Here is a 15,964-nt window from a genome sequence, read left to right as displayed (position 1 = left end):
GTTCCTATGAGTTCTTTTTCAGTATTAACTTCATGCTTTCCATGAATTTGACTGATCTCGTGCACATTAATCCCAGCTTCATATTTGTTTAGTTGTGTCGATTGCCATTTAGCTTCTTTTTTTTTTTGGGGGGGGGGGGGGGGGGGGGGGGGGGGGGGGTCATGTTTCACTACTTGCCAAGTAAAGTTCTGAAACGTATATAACATTGTCATGTTCGTGTTTTCACTACTTTGCAAAATATTAAAGAGACTGTTCCGAAACGTATAATATAGTCTACATTGATTCTGATCCTGACAGTGTTGTTTAGAATGATTGTTGTGAACGACAGCAGTTAAGGCAGTTTGTGATTTACGCAGACGGTCGTTTGTCTGTCTCTGTATTGTTCTTAATGAATGGGGAAAAAAAAAAGAATCTGAAGATTATTGCAAACGTCACGAGCAGATAAGGTTGTATACGCTGTAAACGTCGCAGTGTTGAAAGGATCGACACAGGGGCATACCTCTCTCTCCTTCTGTTATTCGAAATTCTTTGCATTGACTTTATCCATTCTGTATTCATGTGATTGCAATGATATTTGAATTGAGTGTGCAGTTAACACACGTAGCATGGCATTGATTTTATTCAATAATAATTTCGTGATGTTCAGTTAACATACGTAGCATGGCATTGTTTTTAACCAATAATAATTTCATGATGTTTTGTTTCTGCCATTGAATAACGTTAATTATGTTGCCGTTATAAAAAAAGTGAGTCGATGTTTTTGTGTCTGCCATTGCATTGCCGTTATATAGCGAGATACCTTTTCCATGTGGGATTTGTGAAGTGTTGTTAGTTAGCCATTGGTAGACTTAACGGGGAGGGGCTGGCTTTGGTGGTGCTCTTAGGAATAGCTGACCATCTTGGTGGTTCTCTTTTGGATGATTGTCCTTCTCTTTGTGTGTCTGTCCTTTGGTGGTCCTCTTTGCAATTTGTCCTTTGGTGTCCTTTTAGTGATGATAGCCATTGATGGTCTTCTTTTGTTATACTTTTTTTTTTTTTTTTTTTTTTTTTACAGATCTCTCTTTTTCAGGGTGTGATCCACTGGGACGGCTGTCCCGTTTTGTTTTAGTTTTATTTTGGGTTTTTTTTTTGTTTGTTTGTTTGTTTTTGTCTTGTGCCCATTCGCCTGTAGTTTCTTCCAACACTTTACGTTAGTCATGTTTAAATATTTGATAATACTGCTGTTTCCTGATGTATGTATGGTGAGGCTGAACGCAGTGAGGTTGGCTAGACGTTGTAGAATCGATTTTTCAGTTGTAATCTGGTGTATTGCATCGCATTGCATTGAATTATTGTTTTGTATTACTCTTCATTTTGGGGTGGTTTTTCGTATATTTGTCAGATATCTCTTGCAATGGTAGTGAATTATCCTCCATGACAAGTGACCCAGAGATGCCAAACGACAGTTTAGTGGTGTCATCAATGTATAATACAAGCAAAGCAAAATCACTGGCCAGTGGACTTCTATAAGCTGGCCACGAAGGTTCATATAAGAACCAGAAGAAAAGAAAACGCTGAGATATACAGCGATTAAAATAATAATGATAATGATGATAATAATAATGTTAATATAATAATAATGATGATGATAATGATAATAATGAATGGAATACCTCATAAATGGTTTATCTTTGCCCCTAATGCTCGGGAATCATCCAAAAGGATGCTGCAAGGGAGGTCACAGTTTTATGAATTGTGAGCAGCATGAGTTGTCGGCTCAGCTGTGTGTGTCCTGACCCAAGCATCGTCATTGGGGGACACTGACACAGAAGAAATGTTGTGTTTTTTTGTCACCTTTTACTTGGAACTCCGAAGAGGTAGTATATCGACCACTGGTTGACAGACCAAACTGATTTCGAGCAACATGATAGTGGAGAGAAAGAAGTGCAGGTGGCAACGAAACAATTCCAGTTACAAGATGACTTGATTTGTTACACACACACACACACACACACACACACACACACACACACACACACACACAGGTTGCTCGTGCGATCAATACGGAGAGAATTGTTATGATGGAGGGGCGGTAATTCGCAGTGCATGCTTTCTCCTTTCACTGTTTCAGCCCCTGTTTACAGACTGCGTTCCGTGCTCATTGGCAGCAGTCACTTCAATTGTGGCGAAATTCTCTCTCTCTCTCTCTCTCTCTCTCTCTCTCTGTCTGTGTGTGTGTGTGTGGACCAACAAGGAATGTCTGGGTGCGTTTCGTGATTTTCCTCCTTATTTTTCCCCCATCTTTTTTTTTTCCTCCGCGTTTTAATCTGTTTTCATTTTCCCATCACTTCTACCCCTCTCTCTCTCTCTCTCTCTCTCTCTCCCAATGGCAGTGTCTAATGGAACTGTCAAAAAAAAAAAATAATAAAAAATTCAGTTTGAAAATTATGGTTCTGTTCGATTTACGATAATCGGAGCTACCTTTAGCTAAAATGGTTTTTGCCGGTCTTGTCAACAACAACAAAAAAAAGTTGAATGACTTTTAAATAAACAGTCATTGAAAATATTGTTCAGCACATGAAATAGAAAAGCTGTGTTTGGCCACTTTGCACCTTTTTTTTCTGAATGCCCTTATGTAAAACAATACTGAGTATAAATTATATGTATAACTTGACATGTTTAACCCAGAAAAGAATGAATGAAGCCATAGTAAAGGAGAGACAAAGGTATCGTTGCGCAGATAGATCACAACCACTGCAGGCTGTTGGTAACCCTTGAGGAAGAACTCTAGTTAGGCCATTTTTATACACACACACACACACACACACACATGAAGGAGAAGAAAAAGATAATGATAATAAATAGAATGGAATGAATTTTTTTTTTTTTATCCTGTTCTTTGACAGTGATATTCAAAACTAATGTTTCAGTTTAGACGCCGGACTGATGAAAGCCATTTAATTTGATTGATGTCTCTGTTCTTCATTTACCAAAGGTTGAAGACCTATCCTTTGAATGTTAGTCGGTTTCTGCTGTTTCTCTGCTTTGTATTTATATATAATTTATAAACTGATACTGTGTGTTAGGACATAATAGTTGGTTTTGTAATGATTGTGTTATAACAGTAGCTCGTACTCTGAGAGCAGTTGTTTCTTGTGACAGTTCTGTAGTTTGTGCTATGATCGTTATTTTGTCGACAGTTACAGTGGTTTGAGTTACGACTGTGATAGCTTGTACTGTGACAGTGTTCCTTCGATTGCTGTGTGTTGCGCTGCTGCATTACAAGAAATATTTGTTTTTTGTGTTTTTTTGTTTGTTTGTTTTTGTGTTTTTTTTCGTTGAGACAATACAGGAGTTGCTGTCATGACTGAGATACCAAGTTTGCGTCTGTTAAGAGTTTGGTGTGTGGGTGTGTGTATGTGTGTGTGTACGTGACTCACTCATTCACATTTTCTGTCCATTTCAAAAGCATGGACATTCACTCCACTGGAAAAACAGAATAACATTGTCTGAGCCACACTTTAACATTTTGTTGTTGTTGCTTTTCTTCTTCTTTCTTTCTCCCCCGTCATCTGCACCGTTTCAGTGGCATTACTCCCACGCCGCTCATCCCGATCCCCCACTCCCACCTTCCTCCCACCTCCACACCCCAACCCCCACTTCCACACCCCACCCCCACACCCCACTACCCACCCACACCATGGTTCGCCTGCTATTGTCGCAGCGGCCGGTGGTACACATGGACCCATCCGTGTTAGGTCGCCAGGAGGCCTTAAACCAGAGGAGACCCTGCACTGCTGCCGAGTCACTTCGGTGGTGTTCAGTAGTGCCTTTTATGATTCATCCTTCATTCGTAGCACGTCTCTTACTAAGCTCCATACTGGCGGAAATGGTCGCTTAGTCGTGGAGCCAGACTGACCGAGCGTCCCTTCGGACGCGTTGGGTTACGCTGCTGGTCAGGCATCTGCTTAGTGTATGTGGCGCAGCGTATAAGTATGAATTTGCCCGAACGCAGTGCCGCCTCCTTGAGTAACTGAACTGAACTGAACTGTCCTTTCGGATTGGAGACCGCCACCAGGTCCCTCCAGCGACAGTCCCCTATGAATCTGCCGACGCCAAAGACCTTAATGGGAACTTCCCCAAGTGTGGAGGAGGGTCGAAAATGAGAACATAAAATGACAGGTCAAAGAATCTTTTTTTTTCTTTTTCCCCTTCTTATATATATATATATATATATATATTGCCACACAGATGTACTGGGTGAGGCTGGTGACGATATTGCTTTGGAGGCCCAGTTTAGTTTTAGGACAACGTGACAAGGTTGTGCTCCAAGCTTCCTTTCATACTGATTATATCCCGGCCTCAGCCAGGCCCGAGAGATGAGACACCTACATTGTTGGTTCAGAAATGTGAAAGACTCTCCGAAAGACACATCCACGTTGTGTATGATCCTTCAGCTGTGTGGTCCCAGTTTTCCGAATTCGAGCCCATAGCACACTGAATCTTGGAAGCGCCGAAAAAATCACACCGGTTTTCTCTTAGTAATTGTTGATTATACAAATACAATTGAAAAGTGGGGTGTTGACCTAGAGGTAACGCGTTCGCTCGGGAAGCGAGAGAATCTGAGCGCACTGGTTCGAATCACACCGGCAGTCGCCAGTATTTTCTCCCTCTCCACTAGACCTTGAGTGGTGGTCTGGACGCTAGTCATTCGGATGAGACAATAAACCGAGGTCCCGTGTGCAGCATGCATTTTGCGCACGTAAAAGAACCTGCGGCAACATAAGGGTTGCCCCTGGCAAAATTCTGTAGAAAAATCTACTTCGATAGGAAAACAAACAAAACTGCATGCAGAAAAAAAAGTACCAAAAAAGGTGGTGCTCTCAGTGTAGCGACGCGCTCTCCTTGGGGAGAGCAGCCCAAATTTCACACAGAGGAATCTGTTGTGACAAAAAGAGTAATACAGATTTGAACTAATTATAATCATGTGACGTATAAAACAGTGTAAACAATATAAAAGAGCGGATGACATGTTTTAATCATTATAAGGAGGAAAGGTGCAGAATGGTTAGGACGCTCATCTGCTAATACAGAGCCCGTGAGTGTCTGGGTTCGAATCCCGCTCTCGCCCTTTCTCCCAAGTTTGACTGAAAAATCTAACTGAGCGTCTAATCGTTCGGATGAGACGATAAACTGAGGTCCCGTGTGCAGCACGCACTTGGCGCGCTGAAAAAGAACCCATGACAGCGAGAGTGGCAAAAGTCTGTAGAAGAAATCATTTCCACTGGCATAGGTACACAAATTAATATACACGCATGCACTCAAGGCCTGACAAAATGCGTTGGGTCATGCTGCTGGTCAGGCAGGTATCTGCCTAGCATATATGGTGTAGCGTATGTGGGTCTGTCCGAACGCAGTGACTCCTTGAGAAACAGACAGTGAAAGTATAAATTAGATAATAATAATAATAATAAAAATAACCATCATCATCATCATCCATACATACATATATAAACAAATCAAATCATAGCCAAAAGCCCAACTGTCCGCAAGGGGACATTTCAGGACTATTAACAAACAAGAACGTTTGATTGATTGCTCTCAGTGCAACACCCCCCCCCCCCCCCCCCCCCCCCCCCTGCAAAGTGACCCTGTGTGACTGACTACAGATAATGTGTAACGAAGAAAGGAAGGGGAAAAGAACAAACAGGGATGAAAAGAAAGGAAGAGAGAGTAGTCGGAGGGACAGAAACGACGAAGGAAGAGAGATGGGGAAAGAAAAAAAAAAGTACCATCAACGTAGAATTTTATTTTTCATAGCGTAACGAACCCCCCCGCCCCCCCCCCCCCCCCCCCAAAAAAAAAAAAAAAATAGTAATAATAATAATAATTATTATTATTGTTATTAGAATGACAAAGTAGAAATCTAAAGTTCCACACTGCCAACCATTAAACAATTCTAAAATAAATGAACGGAAATATACGGAAAAAGAAGAAGTAGTAGTAGTAGTAGAAGAAGTAGAGAAAGAACAACAATAGCAATGCACATCTGTTGACCTGGGAGATGGTGGAAAAATCTCCACCTTTTACCCACCAGGCGCTGTGACCGTGATTCGAACCCGGGACCCTCAGATTGAAAGTCCAACGCTTTAACCACTCGGCTGTCGCGACCGTCCTATCAACAATAAATACTGATAATATAAAATACATTGTAATACTGAAGAGAAAGTAGAGGCGAGGGTGAGTGAGGTAACACGGGATTTGGGAAGCGGAAGACTTTTTAAAAAATAAATAAATAAATAAATAAATAAACAAGCTAAATAAATAAAGCAGTTTATAACCAATTTCTCTTCCGAACTGTAACCTTGACTTTAATTATCAAATAAAGTAAAACATAATCTAAGAAAATGGAAAGTCAACGAGCAAATAAACGAATTTTTATAGATTAGTCTCTAAAGAAAATTATGATACAAATTACAGAAGTGGAGTGATGGCCTAGAGGTAACGCGTCCGCCTAGGAAGCGAGAGAGAATCTGAGCGCGCTGGTTCGAATCACGGCTCAGCCGCCGATATTTTCTCCCCCTCCACTAGACCTTGAGTGGTGGTCTGGACGCTAGTCATTCGGATGAGACAATAAACCGAGGTCCCGTGTGCAGCATGCACTTAGCGCACGTAAAAGAACCCACGGCAACAAAAGGGTTGTTCCTGGCAAAATTCTGTAGAAAAATTCTGCAGAAAAATCCACTTCGATAGGAAAAACAAATAAAACTGCACACAGGAAAAAATACAAAAAAATTGGGTGGCGCTGTAGTATTGCGACGCGCTCTCCCTGGGGACAGCAGCCCGAATTTCACACAGAGAAATCTGCTGTGATAAAAAGAAATACAAATACAAATACAGAAATATCCGGAAAGTAATATGCAACAATTAAAAAAAAAAAAAAGATGAACATTATAAAACCAAAGAAGAATTATATGAATAATAAAATATAATACTGACAATAAGATGTAGACTAATCAATTCATATATCATACTTAATAAAATAAAAATAAGTAAGAAAGTTATCCTGAACTGAAACTAGAAAATACACATTCATGCACAAACACAGGATGGAATGATAAGGATTAGAACTATGGTGATACTGCTCATATTAATAATAATAAGTTAATAATAAGAAGAAGAACAATAGATTTTAATGATGGTGATAAAGATGATGATGATAGCAATAATGATAATAAACAAAGCATTTAATGAAAGTGTCATCATCATCATCATTGCAATGAGTATTATTAATATTGTAAATTGATTAAATCTTGATAAGTTATTCAAAAGAACACAGACTAAATATGCAAAAGGCGAGTTGTGTGCGCTGCACAATACTGGCAATAAAAAAAAAAAAAAAAAAAAAAAAAAAAAATATATATATATATATATATATATATATATATAAAGCAAGCACGTGTACTACGCACTATGTTAATACTCATACTGAAAATAAGCATACTGTCCAAATCAAGATTCAATTATTCTATTGTCCCTCAAAAAAAAATGGATGGAGCTTTTCTTCCATTCCACATGAATGGCAGGAATAATAATAATAACTATGATGATGATAATGATAATAATAATAATATAATAACAACAACAACCATAATAATGATGATATATCATTATCATTATTATTATTATAATGATAATAATAACCATGATGATGATGATAATAATAATAATAATTACATATTATTATTATTATAAATCATTTAAAATATATGTTGGCCTACATGAGAATTGTAAACAGATAAAAGACAACACAACTCTGTCTAGTGTTGTCACTCGAACTTCCACTCACAAATGCAAATGTCTACAGTAACTTCTTCTTCTTCTGCGTTCGTGGGCTGTAATTCCCACGTTCACTCGTATGCACACGAGTGGGCTTTTACGTGTATGACCGTTTTTACCCCGCTATGTAGGCAGCCATACTCCGTTTTCGGGGGTGTGCATGCTGGGTATGTTCTTGTTTCCATAACCCACCGAACGCTGACATGGATTACAGGATCTTTAACGTGCGTATTTGATCATCTGCTTGCATATACACACGAAGGGGGTTCAGGCACTAGCAGGTCTGCACATATGTTGACCTGGGAGATAGTAAAATATTTCCACCCTTCACCCGTCTACAGTAACGATCAGTCATAACGCCATCAAAGCTTAGACTAAGTCGTTCAGAGCACGGAAGTTAGCGCTAACATTTGAAAGTACAGCTCTAACATTTGAAAGTAATTCATTTTGCTAACAGGGACTTGGGAGGAAAAAAAAGAAGAAAAAAAAGCAAAAAAAAAAAAAAGCAGTGTCTTAGTCGAGTTGTTCTCTTCCCTTTCAAGTTCGGTAAAAAATCAAACTGAATCTAGTCATTCGGGTGAGACGATAAACCGAGGTCCCGTGTGCAGCGGCACGCACTTGGCGCGCGCACTGAAAAAGAACCCACGGCAGCAGAGGAATTGTCCTTTGGCAAATTTTACAGAATAGATCCCCTCTGACTGGCACGCAAATGTACATGCATGCACTCAAGGCCTAACTAAGCATGTTGGGTTATGCTGTTGGTTAGACAAATGTGGCGTAGCGCGTATAGATTTGTCCGTACGCAGTGACACCTCCTTGAGAAACTAGAACTGCCAGGGGTACACACAAAGTCCAGCCCCAAGACAGCAACTGGGACGAATCCTAAAGAGGGTGAGAGGAGTTCAGGGTGATTTTGTTGGCTTTTCTTTTGGCCAGAAATGGGGTGCCGGTTCAGAAATCCAAACCGGTTTTTTTTTTCCCTCGTCAGAAACGGTTTTTGAAGCCGGTATTTTCACACCAGTTCATGCCTCAGTTTCTGGAGGAATCCCTGCAAGCATTAATTCGTGGTGTGGATGCTCCAACAGTTCCCCATCACACACACACACACACACACACACACACACACACACACACACGGAATAGTGAGAATGAGAAGAGAACAGGGGTCGCTGAGGGCATGATCTAAACCGCTCTCACTACAAACAGAACAGTACCCAGGAGTCACTAGACAAAACCAGAACAGTTCTTGGAACTTGGCAAAATGTGAAAGTAAAACTGATACGATAAGAAATTAAAATAATAATAAAAAAAAATAAAAATAAAAAGATTCACTGCACATGTCGGGTCGAACTGCCGCCAACTTTTTGTTTTCTTATTTTTTAAATATTTTTTTAAACAAACACACACTTTTTTGCTCTGTCTTGAATTGTACGTAAATTTTCAGAACTGAATCTCTGTTCCGCTTTCAGTGTTTATTAATTTTATAAAGTGCGCCAGCACTCTGTGTGTGTGTGTGTGTGTGTGTGTGTGTGTGTGTGTGTGTTTGTCCACGCGACCGTGTGTGTATTGTATTGTATTGTATAATATGGTATGGCATGGTATTAGGGTAGGTATGCCAAATCAAGAACAGCGTGCAATTGCGAACGCTTCGTGTACTGTCCCGCCACTTCGAAGCGTTCTCACCACACACATTTCACAATTTAACGTCTGCTTCGACCTCGTTGTGATACCTTTCTGAATATCCTTTTTTTCCCCAAGAACCAGTCAAACATCAGCTATTTCCGCGCTCTTTCTTCTCTTCGCGCAGCACTGCTGACCCATTTCACGAACGTGATCTCAAAATCCTAAAATCAAGGGAAGTAACTAGTAGGACTTATTTTGACAGTTTAAAACGGCTGATTTGGTTGGATATGTTGAATGAATTATGCATTTCCAGTGCTGGGGAAAAGTAAGAAAGCATGTTGGTAACAGATCAGAACGTCAGTTTTGACATGAATTTTCAAAAGTGACGTTTGCCATCAGACGGTAGCATATTTTGACACGAGTCTATGGCGAATGATCCTGCACAGTTACTGAGCGCTCTCAGAATGGTGTGTGTGTGTGTGTGTGTGTGTGTGTGTGTGTGTGTTATCAAAATCAACAATACAGCAGTCTGGTACGATGTTCCAATAATATGTTTTGACGGTCTTATACTCAAGTGAGTTCAAGACCTGCTTCTGGTTTAATTGTCCACATGTACCCAAACCCATCGTTCGCAATTAGACTTGCTCATTCGCATTTACGTTCAGGAACCCCATGCTATTTTAGACGTTGAAAAAACGTCGATAAAAAAAAAATCAGAAGGTAGAAGCCTGACTTTTCCTGGTGCAACCAATCGGAGAAAGCCTTCATGGACAGACTAAGCTACATTTGACGACCGTACAACTAATACAGACGTTGAGCTGGTCGCTTCGACTGGATCGTTCGTATTTAGGCCTACCTAACCTAATCTATTGTCACAACAGATTTCTCTGTGTGAAAAAGTCAGTCGGACTGCTCTCCTCAGGGGGAGCGCTTCGCTGCAATAAGAGCACAACTGACTGACTTTTTTCTGCCTGCAAATGTATTTGTTTTCCTATCAAAGTGGATTTTTTCTATGGCATTTTGCCAGAGACAACCCTTTTGTTGTCATTGGTTCTTTTACGCGAGCTGAGTGCATAATGCACATGGGACCTCGGTTTAACGTTTCATCCAAATGACTCGTCAGTTTCCAGACCATCACTCAAAATCAGTGGCAGGGGAGAAAATTCTGGCGTGTGTGGGGATCGAGATTCTCTCGCTTCCTTGGCCAGGACAACACTGACTCCACTGCGCGCGCGCGTGTGCAAGTGCGTGAGTGTGTGTGTGTGTGTGTGTGTGTGTGTGTGTTGAATTTTCTATGCACTGTTGATTTATTGCACACACAAAAAGCACGATCACACAAACATATTGGGATAAGTTACATGAAAAAAGTATGTAACATGTTTATGTCAGTGCCCCCACGGGTTTCCTGAAATAAACACGTCTTGTCTCGTCTTGATACACATAATGATACGCTCGCAAGCTGAAACACACATCACGAATATATGCGTACGCGCGCGCGCACACACACACACACACACACACACACACACACAGACTCGCGCACGCACGCAAGATCACGTGCTCTGGTAGAACGATGGGAGTGCTGTGTCGCTCGATACCGACACGGTAATCCGATTGGTCAGGCCTGGAGATCTCAACTAATGTGTGCAGTGGTGCCTGTACAATGCCACTGCGCTCTCTCTCTCTCTCTCTCTCTCTCTCTCTCTCTCTGTTGATTTAGCGCAGTGGCAGGCTGACAACTGTAGTCAGTATGGTCTTTCCAAGGTTCTTTGATAAAATAAAAAAAAAGGGCTCCATTGTCAGCTTGTCAAATCACTGGACTAGTAATCAGCTTGTCACTGAACTACTGAATCACTGACAAGTCAGCCAGAACTCTCAGTCCAAGTTCAGCCAGTTTCTCAGTCCGCCACTAAATCAGAACCAGGCTGCACTGTCAGTTACTGCAATAAATAGCAGGAGGCTCCACTAGAACAGTGTCGAGCCAGCCTATCACGGCACTAAATCAGAAGGCTTCATCAGCCACCAGGCTCCAATCAGTCTCAGTCAGTTACTGCGGTACTAAATCAGCCGGGCTTCAGAATCAGTTTGTCACTGCACTAAATGAGGTTTCAGGCGCTGTCAGCTTGTCAGTGTGACAGCACTAAATCAAAATGAAAAAGTAATTTGAAAAAAACAAAAAAACAGGCTGACTGGGTGGCCTCCGAGCCGAGGGCACTTGGCTGTAAAATCGTGGAGTTCGCTTCCACAACATACCGCTGTCAATAGCGGGTGGAAGGGATCAATGCTCCCCTCCCCTCTCCTCCCCTCCACTCCCCACTTCCCCAGGAAACGTAGGCAACACCCCATTGTCAGTCAAGGCACCCACACCCACTCCCCCTTCCCTCCCATTCACACCCTCCCAGTTCCTCGCTTTTGTGCTCGCCGTCATGGCCTGTCCTTTTAAGGCCACACCGTCAAACTGCCTCTTGCCGCTCGCATTGATTGACAGGTGACAGGCCCTAAGCCCCGCCTCCTACTTGTCAATTGCGCGGCCAACACAAAGCTGCCTCTTGTCTCTTAAAAAAAAAAAAAAAAAAAAAAAATCGCCCAGCTTTTCTCTCACCGTGGCAAGTGTCTCCGAGCGGAACTGAGTTGTTTGACAGTGTGTGCTGGGAGGTGAGGGGAAGGAGGGTAGAGGGTTTGGGAGTGGAGGGGTGGGGAGAGGGGTGGGGTGGTGTGTTGGCCAGGGGCTGTGGATTGCTGCTCGCTGTCGGAATGTGGAAAGGACTATAGTCGGATCGCCCGATTGCCGCCATGTTTCCTGCCGCTTGGTGGTCACAGCGAATGACAGAGAGAGAGAGAGAGAAGAGCTGAGTGTCGGTCTGACTGACACCGTTTTAACTATTCACTGACTCCATTTGTATCTCACAATGACACTACATTTGGCACCAACGGATATCATATCTGGCACTGACTTGCACCACATCAAACACTGACACCACATTTGAAATTGACACTGACAACACATTTAAAACTGTCAGACACATCTGTCACTGACATTTAACACTGATTGACACATATGGCACTGACACCACACCTGACACTGACACCACATTTAACATTGACATCACATCTCAGTGACACTGGCACCACATGTAACACCGATGCCACACTATAACACTGACTGATATTCAGTAATAATATCTGACACCGCATCTAACACTCTGACATAACACATGACACCGGTTACCTCATTGTAATACCACATCATTCTGTCCGACATTCACACATTACCACTTCCACAGCAATATGAGTGAACTGAATGATAACAGGACACTTCTTCCATACTGTTCCTTTTGGCTCAGTCAGTGCGCATCAGTGTCAACCAAAACCAGTTTCAGTTTCTCAAGGAGGCGTCACTGCGTTTGGACAAATCCATATACGCTACACCACATCTGCCAGGCAGATGCCTGACAGCAGCGTAACCCAACGCGCTTGTCAGGCCTTGAAAACAATAACTTGAGAATAGACGGTATGATGAAATAACAGTAGTTTCAGTTTTCAGTTTCTCATTGAAACAGCCGAATGGTAAAAGCGTTGTACTTTCAATCTGAGGGTCCCGGGTTCGAATCTCAGTGGCGCCTGGTGGGTAAAGGGTGGAGATTTTTCCGATCTCCCAGGTCAACATAATAAATTATGTGCAGACCTGCCAGGACCTGAACCCCCTTCGTGTGTATACGCACGCAGAAGATCAAATATGCACGTTAAAGATCCTGTAATCCATGTCAGCGTTCGGTGGGTTATGGAAACAAGAACATACCCAGCATGCACACCCCCGAAAACGGAGTATGGTTGCCTACATGGCGGGGTAAATAAACAAAACGGTCATACACGTAAATCATTAAATGTTACATGTTTGTCTGAGTGTAGGTGTGCGTGCTTGAAATCTGATTGAATGACACAGGAAACGAACGATGAGCGCCCAATGGCAGCCGTCAGTCGGCTTTACCCAGGTATGCAGCCTGTTGTGCAAATGACTCCGTGTTTGTCAAGCGCTTAGAGCTTGGTCTCCGACCGATGATAGGCGCTATATAAGTATCCATATCAATCAATCAATCAATTTGTTGAGGCTTCAAGTTACCGGCTGCGTCCGGACAATTTCATATACGCCACACCAACATCTGCTAGTTAGATGCATGACAGCACTATACCCCAAAAGCACTAATCAGGTCTTGAGTGCATGAATATATATTTGTGTACCTATCAGAAATGGATTTCTTAATGATTTTGCCAGAGGACACTTTTGTCAGTTGTCGTGGGTTCTTTTCCAGTGCGCCAAGTGCGTCAGTGCTGCACACGGAACATCGGTTTGTCACTTCATCCGAATGAGTAGACGCTCAGTTAGATTTTCCAGTCAAACGTGGGAGAACGAAGGGTGAGTAGCGGGATTCGAACCCAAACCATCACGGTGGCGGATAAGCGTCTTCACCATTCGGCCACCTGCACCCTTTAATAGGAACACGACGTGTGAACACCACACCATACCGCACCACACCACACCACACCACACAGCCACACTGACGTACACACAACGAGAGAGACAGAGTCTATAGTCCAGGACAGATACAAAAATGGTCAAAATGTCTGCAACAAAACCGTTCTTTTCACGATAAAATAGAATAAATCATTCTGATCACGCTGATACAAACTTCACCGCTGTAGGTGGGCGGGAACATGATTAGATTTTGATTTTTAACAATTATTTCTCACACATTTGGCCATGAGAGAGCGCCTTACAAAGATCCGCAAGGCATGAGCAAGCGAGGGTTACGCATACGCGGTATAAGGGGTCGCCAGAGGAAGGGGTTAGCGCGGTACAGTACTTGTGGCTGACAGCTGCCGCGCTGATGCTATCCTATACCTCCGTTAGTAGGTCACTGCGGCAGATGACAGATACCGTACAGAAAATAAGAGAACTCTTTGGGGTCAAAAGGAAACAAAATATTTAATTACATACTAAACTGGTAGAAAACGCAAGTTTGCTTTTATGAATGTTTTACAGTTTCTTACCAGTCCTGACATTTCATAAAGAATAAAATCGGTATTATACCGACTGCATAGGTGAATTTATAAAGGCAGCACGAGATCTTTTAGTTCGCAGGAACAATTATGTTGATATTTTACGCAATGCACAACTTGGAAATACTTCATGCTCTGCTTATTAACGTGAAGTATATGAATATCTCAATACCTGTTAACTGTGCATGTACATTATGCCTGCATGTACATTATGCGTGCATGTACATTATGCGTGCATGTGGGACTGAGCGGGTGAGCACGGGCAAGCAAGCATTTTTGTGTGTGTGTGATCGGAAGTGATTTTTAAATATTTTCTTATTTTACTTGGATTTCATGTATCTTAATGTTAATGTTCTAATCTTATTGGCGTGACATATGTTATGTGCATGCATACGTTGGTTGTGTGTGTGTGTGAGTGTGTGTGTGTGTGTGTGTGTGTGTGTGTGTGCATTTTACTTATATATACGATTTATTCCCTTGATGTTTTTATTTATGTATTGTTGTACAATACCTTATGGTCTTAACGTGTGTGTGTGTGTGTGTGTGTGTGTGTGTGTGTGTGTGTGTGTGTGTGTGTGTGTGGGTGGGTGGGTGGGTATGTGTGCGTGCGTGCGTGCGCGCATGTCATTTTTGGTAATCTTATACCCTTTTTTTGTTGGATGTTTTCATTTGTTAATGTTGTTGTGCAATACCTTATTGTCTTAACATGAGTATGTGTGTGTGGGGGGTGGGGGGGTTAGTATATCGTCAGCTATTGGGAATTTCTTATTTGACTAGTTTTAATCTCTTCTTATGTTGCGCATGATTTTATGCCAGTGTTTACAATGAGCCTGTGATTGCACAACTTCATTTCCATGTGGATTAATAAAGTGTTTTTGATTTTGATTTTTGATTTGATTTGAACTAGGTTTGTTTCAATGAATATTGTCGGAGCACTGTCCAGACAATTAATTCAGAAAGCATGGAAGGCAGATGATGGCAAAATCGACCAACATCATGTCTTGATGTAAAAAGAACGGTATGAAATATATATTTTTCTTTGGAAATGAAGCGGTATTTGCAAATGTGGCTCACGAACCCTGCCGCAGTAGACACGTCGGTTTAGCATGGGAAAGAAAATGTATCTGGCTGGAGTATGAAGGTGGCAAAATGAAGTGCATCAGATAGTCATGAAGAGCAAAGACTGCCTGGAAAAAAGAAAATTGGTCAGTCTCCAGAACTTTGTTGGAAATGGGGGTCTCTCAGTCTGATTCAGTATAAACATGTGTTTACAATGATTATTCAAATGTTTCACATGTTATCAGGATTGCAATTCATTAGAGAAATGTCTGCAACAATTTTGTGAGAATATGGTTTGTTCTTGTGTCTTAAATGGGTTGAAAATTATTAAAAACATCCAAAATTTCGGCTCCATTTTGTGACATGGCAATGTGTCTAAACATGAAGTGGTCAGAAACAAATAAGT

This window comes from Babylonia areolata, chromosome 19, assembly GCF_041734735.1.
Source record: "Babylonia areolata isolate BAREFJ2019XMU chromosome 19, ASM4173473v1, whole genome shotgun sequence".
Taxonomy (NCBI): domain Eukaryota; kingdom Metazoa; phylum Mollusca; class Gastropoda; order Neogastropoda; family Buccinidae; genus Babylonia; species Babylonia areolata.
The sequence above is the reverse complement of the archived record's forward strand: the minus strand, read 5'-3'. Positions refer to the sequence as shown.